We start from the raw sequence: 8,323 nt of genomic DNA, 5'->3' as shown, positions 1-8,323 counted from the left end.
TTATTTCAGCAACCAAGTCTCTCTCTTTCTAGTGGTTAGAAGAGCTTAGACCTTATCCTCAGGCATGGCGTAAGCATGTTTGGGTATGCACATTCTCTCCTTAGCGTGTAATTGCTATATTATTGCCATGAAATACTGCTATGTGCACTCTATGAATGCTTACATTCAACATGGCTGGAGTTTAGGGCCTTGGGTTTCAGGGCTCCTGTTGAAATTGAATTTGGAGACACATCCCTCTTGTAGCAGGGCCGCTGGCTCTTCCAAAGGAGGGGCTACAGCACCACATTCACTCTATCCTAAGACTTCACTCAAAGTAACACCCTGTGTACAATTTAAGATAATGGAAATTGGATATGATCAGACAGAGCTTTCCACAGTAGCTGCTCATTTTGGATTTAACCCCAGACAAAGGAAAGTATTCAGAATATTCCAATCGACATAGTTGCCCTTTTCCCTTTGTTTTGCTTGTTTTCAAAGCCCGCCATACTTTTCCGCTCCATATCAAGGAATGTGTGTCTTCAATCATGTTTCTGACAGGTAGCGAGTGCGCAAAAGAGGACAGTTTGTTCTACGGAGCTGTGCGGCCTACTGGGCCCGTGTTTGGCTTGGACGCCCATGAATAATATTGTACGGGGAGAGGAAATTAAAAATGCAGGGTTGTAATTTACAGGAGAGGGGAACTGATTTAAAGTCCTTTTTTTTCCTGCTGCTCCGCTTCCAGGCTTCCAAATACGCCACAGCTGAGTGTGAACTGAGCTTCGTTGTGTTGGCAATAACAAGAGGGACAAAATTGCCGGCCCCTTCTCCCCCCGCATAGACAGGATGGTGCTAAGGTAAACCATTCATGAAATCCAAATGCTGCACATGCCTTACTGATTTCACCTCTGGTAAAATGCCGCTTTATGCAATTTTCGAGGAATGCTCAGGTATTCTTTACTACAAATAAATCATGTGTGTAATATTCATGAGATACTTTCTTAGTGTGCTGCCGTAAAATGTATGAAATGTTATTTTCTACAACATCTATGTATCAGCAATTAAGGTCGTACAGAGTAGGGCCGTATGTGTGGCCTGTCAGTGTGGTCTCTGTGTGTGGTTCCTCTGTGTGGCCCGGGTTATGCAATGGCTCAGATTAGCTACAGCCAATAAACAAGTTATTTTTAAAATTACATTTTTCAGTGATGTCCACTTTTTATGCTTTGACTCGCACTTTTTATGCTTTGACTTGTGATCAAGACATTAACATATCATATTATCGACTAAATATTCAGGCACTCCAAAACAGAATCTTCTTAACGCTGATTGGCTGTATTTGATCAGAGACTGCTCAAGTCGTTACTGTGATTGGCGCATTTGGAAAGGTTTCACCTCACCCAGTCTAGTCGCTGAGTTGGGAAATATCCACCACCCCCCAAAGGGTTTTTACTCAAGCCTTCACCCTTTATAAACCTCAAATTTGCTGCTGGGTAACATGACCACTTCCTCCTTTCCTGTGAGAGAGATCAGGCCAGTCACGCTGAATCGGGCAAAGTAGAGACTGGAGCAGCTAGCTTGCATACATACAGCTGGCACTGTACTCACTGTACCTTTAGCACCTGTGGGTTGGCTTCAACACCGTCGGCCAAACAAACAAGCCCATGTTCCAACCCTGACCACAGAACAGCCCTAAAGGCTGAGAATTAGAGCGCCCCCTCCAGTAACGGAGGTAATTTAGCATCTCCCTTGAATAAGGTGGTAAAAAAATAGCCCCTGGTATTAGATTTCCAACACTCAGCACTTTATGAGTGGAAATGATATTGTTCTGAGGGCTCAGAGGCATAGCAGTTCCTTTTGTCCTATCTAGGATACAGCCGATGTCCTGAAGATGGCGATGTTGTCCTAATTTGAGAACCTGTCTCTGTCCAGACAACACAGCGTGTTTGAGGGCTTTTTGCTCCCTGGTGACATTTAACAAGCCTGTCCTACTCCCTCTCCCCATTGACCTACTAACTCTCACAACTGATATTATTTACTGATATAAAAAGCTCTGTCAGATGAGGTCTGAAATGAAGTGAAGTTCTGCTCTAGGAGGAAGTGAGTGGGGAGTGTGTGTGTGTGTGTGTGTGTGTGTGTGTGTGTGTGTGTGTGTGTTGGGGGGGGGGGGTAGTTAGAGGTGTGTCCATCTCCCTAAGCTTCTCCCCCCCGCCCCCCGCATGTGAGACTCTGGAAAAAAAAATGGCAGTTTCCAGAACAGAGAAGTAAACTAGATGGATGAAGTGGCAACTGAGCTAGCTGTTTGCCTAAAACAAACACAAACTGGGCTCTGCCTCCATAATGATCACATGGAAGACGTTAGGGCTTCGGGGGCACACGCCGCCGGCTGAATTTTCCTAAAACAAGAGAAGTGAGCCGAGGGCCAGATAGACAGAAATAAAACCAGCGAGGAGAGGACCCTCCAGAGAGGAGTGAAACTTTCCACAGGTTCCCCGTGTTTATGTGGGGCTGGCAAGGCCAGGGCCGAGGGGAAGGCATGGCGACGCCGGGGACGCTAGAGGAGCAAAGCTCTCTCTTTCTCCCCCCCCCTCTTTCTTTCTCTTTCTCTCTCTCTCTCTCTCTCTCTGTCTCTTTCTCCTCTCTCTACATCTCTCTTTCACTCTTTTTCCTCTCTCTATCTCTCTCTCTGTGTCTCCCTCTTCATCTCTCTCTCTCTCTCTCTCTCTCTCTCTCTCTCTCTCTCTCTCTCTCTCTCTCTCTCTCTCTCTCTCTCTTCTCACACCCGAGATGTGCTGATCTGTATCCAGTAAGGGGAGGCAGCATTAGGCCAGGAGGGTAGGCCTGGGAAACGTTTTCCCACTGTTACAACCAATTCTCTCCCCCAAATGATGACACAGCACTTTATTTTCCTTGATGGAAGCCCAGAACAATAGTAGACACATATATTTAAGCAGAGCAGTAGTAGTTTCAAAACAAGTACTGCAAGCACTCAAAAGTTGAAAATTCGTGACAGCTGAAAAGGACCGGAGCGAACAAATAAGCAGACTTGATTTATATCTTTTTTCAACAAAACATATATCCATTACCAACTTAATAACATTCCTGTTGAATATGTTTCTTTTACATGGGAGAGATCAGCCAAATTGATAGAGCTATTCCTCCTAGACTTTCATACAATGACCATACTGTATGTCACCATACCTCATCTCTTCCATCATCACATAGACGTTTACTCTACTCGAGCAGGATGGGGACGACTGTGTATGTTACCCCATCTCCTTCTCCTCCTCTCCTCTCCTCTCCTCACCCCTCCTGCCCCTGCATCTCCCTCTCCCCTTCTGCCCCCTTACCCCATACATCAATACCCCCCTCTTCTGCCCCCTTACCCCATACATCAGAAGTGTTGGATCTCTGCCCACAGTCGGGGATGTGAGTGCCCACTGCCGCAGTGTGTTCTCTGGGGATGGGGAACCAGTGAGGCAGGGGGCTGATTCTGGTGGTCTGAGTGTGAGAAGGCTGTGCGTCCGCAAGGGAAAAACCACAGTGTGTGGCTTGTGTGTGTGTGTGTGTGTGTGTGTGTGTGTGTGTGTGTGTGTGTGTGTGTGTCAGGGGTCCCAGGAGTCGGCTCACACAACATCCTGTAGATCCACTGTGGTTGACCAAACACCCTCCCATACACACACGCACACACACACACACACACACACACACACACACACACACACACACACACACATGCACACACACATACACACACACACACACACACACACACACACACACAGGGCTCTCTGCAGATCCAGCGGTCTGTGCTGGCTCACTGCTGCTGAACACATTATGGACATCAGACACTCTCTTACAGAGGGACGTTAGTTTGAGGTGTCATAAAGAGATCCCCTGGTCTAATAAAGGGATATGTGTTAAGCTGGGCTGGAGAGCACCAACGCCACGGACCACATGCTTGCATTAACTCTCAACACAATGCTCCATGGAGGGGATACCAGGGAGGCAAGTGTGAGGTCTGACATTAAAAAAAGTCTAAAACGATATGTAATATTGTCTTCCCCCAGACAATTTTGAATCAGTGTGAGCCAAAGCATGGACTGTAGTACTGTACTGTACTTACCTATCTTGTTTTCAGCATGTGGAGCAAGGCTGGGAGACTCACTCACAGTATATAATCATAAGTGTTAGTTACAGCAGTGTACCATTGAAGGACACAGAACAAACAGACACCTTACTGGTGAATGAAGGTTTCCGCTATGCCTTGTAAAATCCACAGCGCTGCAGGTCGACTCGACAGTAACCACTAAAGAGACAAACACAGGTTACTCTCCTCTCCTACAGAATGTCAACACGCCTGATCTACTGAGGAGTTAGAGAGGGAGAGAGAGAGAGAAAAAGGCCTGTCTTTGTATGAGCTTGACAGGTTTTAACAGGATTAGAGCCCCTGAGTGTGTGTGTGTGTGTGTGTGTGTGTGTGTGTGTGTGTGTGTGTGTGTGCGCGTGCATGCGTGCGTGCGTGTGTGTATGTGTGTGTGTGTGTGTGTGGTTTAGATTAGTGCTCCTGAGTGTGGTGTGCAGCATTGTTTGCCCCCCTCCATACACTAACTTGCTGTTTGTTTTTACAGTTGCATTGTGGGACACCGTCTCTCTCTGTTGCCTCCGCTCCCAACTGTCAAACAAGATTATAGGAATTGTACCCTGTTCCTTTTAGCCACATGCACACACACACACACACACTCACACACACACACACACACACACACACACACACACACACACACACACACACGCACAGTCCTTTTGGCTACGGCAGTGAAGACTAAACCTACACCCTTACACCAGGGCAGGTCAAAATAGAGACACAAAGCCAAAACAAGGGGAATAGTCTTTGAAAACAAAAGATCCACTATTTCTTGTAATGCATGTGTTTTTTTTAGCAAAGGGTCTTTAAAAGTGTATTTTACTGTTTTGAGCTGCACAGAAATGTTGGATTGAGGTTCAAAGTAAACTCTTTGGTACCATACAGACCATGAAGTTTGAGAAAGAGCATGTGCCTTCTCACAGTAAAGGACATCTAGTTATAGGCATTACAGAAGACTGTACAATAAATCCTGTATGAAATGGGAACCATAGAGTATTGATTTTATTGATTGATTACACATGCCCTTGGTTTCAGGGCCTTCACAATTCCTCGATGGTTTTGACACTTTAATAATCGATAGAGGCTCTCCAGGCTTAATCTGAGATCTTAACTTTATCTGAATCTAAAGTTAATGCGTAACTGCTACCACAGCCTCCTCTCAATAATCTGGAAAGTGAATCAGTGACAGACCTAGGGCATAACTCAGATTTGGGGTGGCCCAGCACACTTCCCATTCCCCAGCCTCTGCCTCAGCCCCAGCCCCAGCCCCAGCCCCAGCCCCAGCCCCAGCCCCAGCCCCAGCCCCAGCCCCAGCCCCAGCCCCAAGCCCCGACCAGCCATCAAAACACATGGGCTGTGACTGAGGAAGCACTGTTGAGTCCTCCCCTGGAGCTGGAGGGGAGCCCTGATAACACAGAGAGAAGCTCCCACACATGGATGGAAGGTATACCTGTGTGTTGACATGTACCAATATAATACTACTGTTCTTGGAACAGCATGGGGCAACACATCACTGATATCAAATGGGTAAAATAAACAGATCCAAATTCTTGAGTTGCTCGATCCATAGACTACTTTGGAAGTATTCACGCGATGAGGTAAATTACTAAATTGGGAAGTTTTAAGCCAGGAGACAACAAACTAGAATTAGAATTACAGTACAGTCCACTATGCAGTAGCTTCAACAGCTAAACTGTCTCCTATGACTCAGATGGACTTGACAAATCTTCTTGTATCACTTTAGAGTTTAAATGTCACATATTAGCCCCAGTCACCCATAAATGATGTCATATCCTATTAGCCCTCTGTGGAAGTGGATGTCCATTTCCTGTGTGTGTTGGCTGCGGAGGGCTGGCTAAGTCAGATCCCAGACCTGGGCAAGGGAGTTAAGGGAATAGGTGCTTTAGCACAGTGAGAGGGGGGCAATAAAAGTACATAAAGGATGAGACGTCTGCTGGAAGTTGCAATCGTAAATCAGCCTCTCTCCTCTCTGTAATTTATGGAGTCTTTATGGCACGGGGAAGCGGCATTAGCACAGTAAAGAGTTGCAAATGGAGGGGGATCACCCTCTACCTGTGGCTGCCAGAATGATACACTTCTCTTCGCTTGGAATTGGATACTCATCTGTCAAGCTGAATACTGAATGAAGTTATGAATTTCGTTAACAGTATAATGTCAACAGTTTGTGAATTATGAGCAAGCTCCACCTGTAAGTATGTAAAAATAGGGATACCAGAAGGTTGTCAAGGTCAAACTCTTACATGGTCAATGGAGGACGTGTCAACTATCACTCATCAAGCCTGGGTTTTTCAGTGTAAAGCGCTGATCTCTTTGTAGATTTGTGTGTCCTCACATCACTCAGAGAGTATTACTGTAGCAGTTGTGTGGTGCTAGATTTCCCTGAAGTCTTTCAAGTCGGGTTCCTGTGCATTTATAACACTGCAGAACCTGTAGAACCTAAATTAAAATGAAAAATCTGCGGGCCAGAAACAGCCTGTGTTCCTAAATGATGAAACGACACGGCTTACTGCAGCAACACCAACACAAGTGAAAGTGATAAATTCGCCAGCTTCGCTGTGAAAACACATCAAACACATCAAACCCAAAATCCCTCTCCTCAAACATTCCGAGACTCGTTTGAGCACCTTCGCATTTATTTGTTTTTTAATTCGTTCTCATGCATTTTAATAGATCCATTAACTATAAATATCCGAACGTACACAGGGACGTATCCTTACGAGCACCCAAGAATAACAAGCCCAGGAAAGCTGAGATAGAGGGGGCTGTGTGTTCATTATGATATGCAGCGTTCAATTGCCACATTAATTAACCCGAGCCTGGCGGCAGCGGCAGAATGACAGACAGGAGTAGTCGCTGGAGGCACGTCTGGTTCCCTGCCAAGCGCAGACCCTGCAGTCGAGCTCCGTGATTTATGGACAGACCCATACGTCGGAAAAGTATCCAGGAATCGTATTTTTTGTGGCCAGTGGTGCGGTGCACATGTGCAGAGGCTTAAGCCAACCCCACGGGACGCCATTTATCTCTCATCGCTGCCATGTTGATAACATCCTCCTCAACACATGATACACACATCCTCCTCTTCCATGCACCGTACCTTACACATGTCCAGGAGGGACCTGGCGCTGGCCAGTGGAGTCACATAAATACACAGCTCCTATGTTTGGATGACACTGGGTCCCAGGCCAGCTTTTCTGTCCTTCTTTTGTGAGTTTGTAACTGGCGGATGTTAAACAGGAAGTTATAGAGGAGCGTATAAAGCAGCATTTCCTTCCTGCACAGACAGTGGGATATATTGGACTGCACATTAACAGTTCCACAACATAACTCCACGCACTCTCCCGTTTTTTAACTTTCTCCCCTCTGCCTCAGTCTTATCCATTTAATCTCCATAATGAAAAAGGAGAAGAAAAAACCAGAGGCCATTTTCATGCCAGCTGTCCCTTAGATGTATTATGGTCGTCAACTACACATGTGCGAATAAAGCTTTTCTTTTCTCATTTGAATATCAAAATGGTTGATTATGACGCCGGCATGCGTGAGCACACTCCTTCAGGGGCAGACGGGGAAAAGACAGAAAGATGAAAGGAGACTCCAGCTAATGGTTATGGGTCTGGCCGTGCACATCACAAACTCAGAGTAGTTGGGTCCAAAAGCTTCACAAACTGCATCAGTAAACAATGTGATTAAGACATCTAAAAATACCATCCCAAGTCTATCATTTTCAAAGTTGAGAAAAAAGATGTTTATAAATTGCCCCTTAGATCAAATGAAACTCTGCTTATTGCATTTAAATGAAATTCGGAATTTTGTTCAAGTTTATTTAGAAGTTCGTGCTCCTAAACTGCATTGTGGTGAGGTTTTTTTTGTTGTTGTTGAAGAACATCTTTAAACCCTATACATGACTTTTGCTTTGTTGTATTTTTGTTCTTATCTTGTGCTTGTCACACAAGGCTACAATTTATAGCAACGAAACAGCGCACCTTGACCTAGGTTGTGCTTGAGGTGCAGTTTGTATGTCACATGGGGTGCAGTTGACTGAGCTTGCATGGCTCACCAGGCCTGCATGCCGGTTTGTCATTGTGAGATGATTCCATTGGTTCCATTTGCACCAAGAAAGTGCATAAATCAAGCGCACCTCAAGCATTTGAAAGCACTTCAAATACCAATTCGACCCAAGTCTCC

The sequence above is a fragment of the Argentina silus genome (genome assembly GCF_951799395.1).
Source record: "Argentina silus genome assembly, chromosome: 17".
Taxonomy (NCBI): domain Eukaryota; kingdom Metazoa; phylum Chordata; class Actinopteri; order Argentiniformes; family Argentinidae; genus Argentina; species Argentina silus.
The sequence above is the reverse complement of the archived record's forward strand: the minus strand, read 5'-3'. Positions refer to the sequence as shown.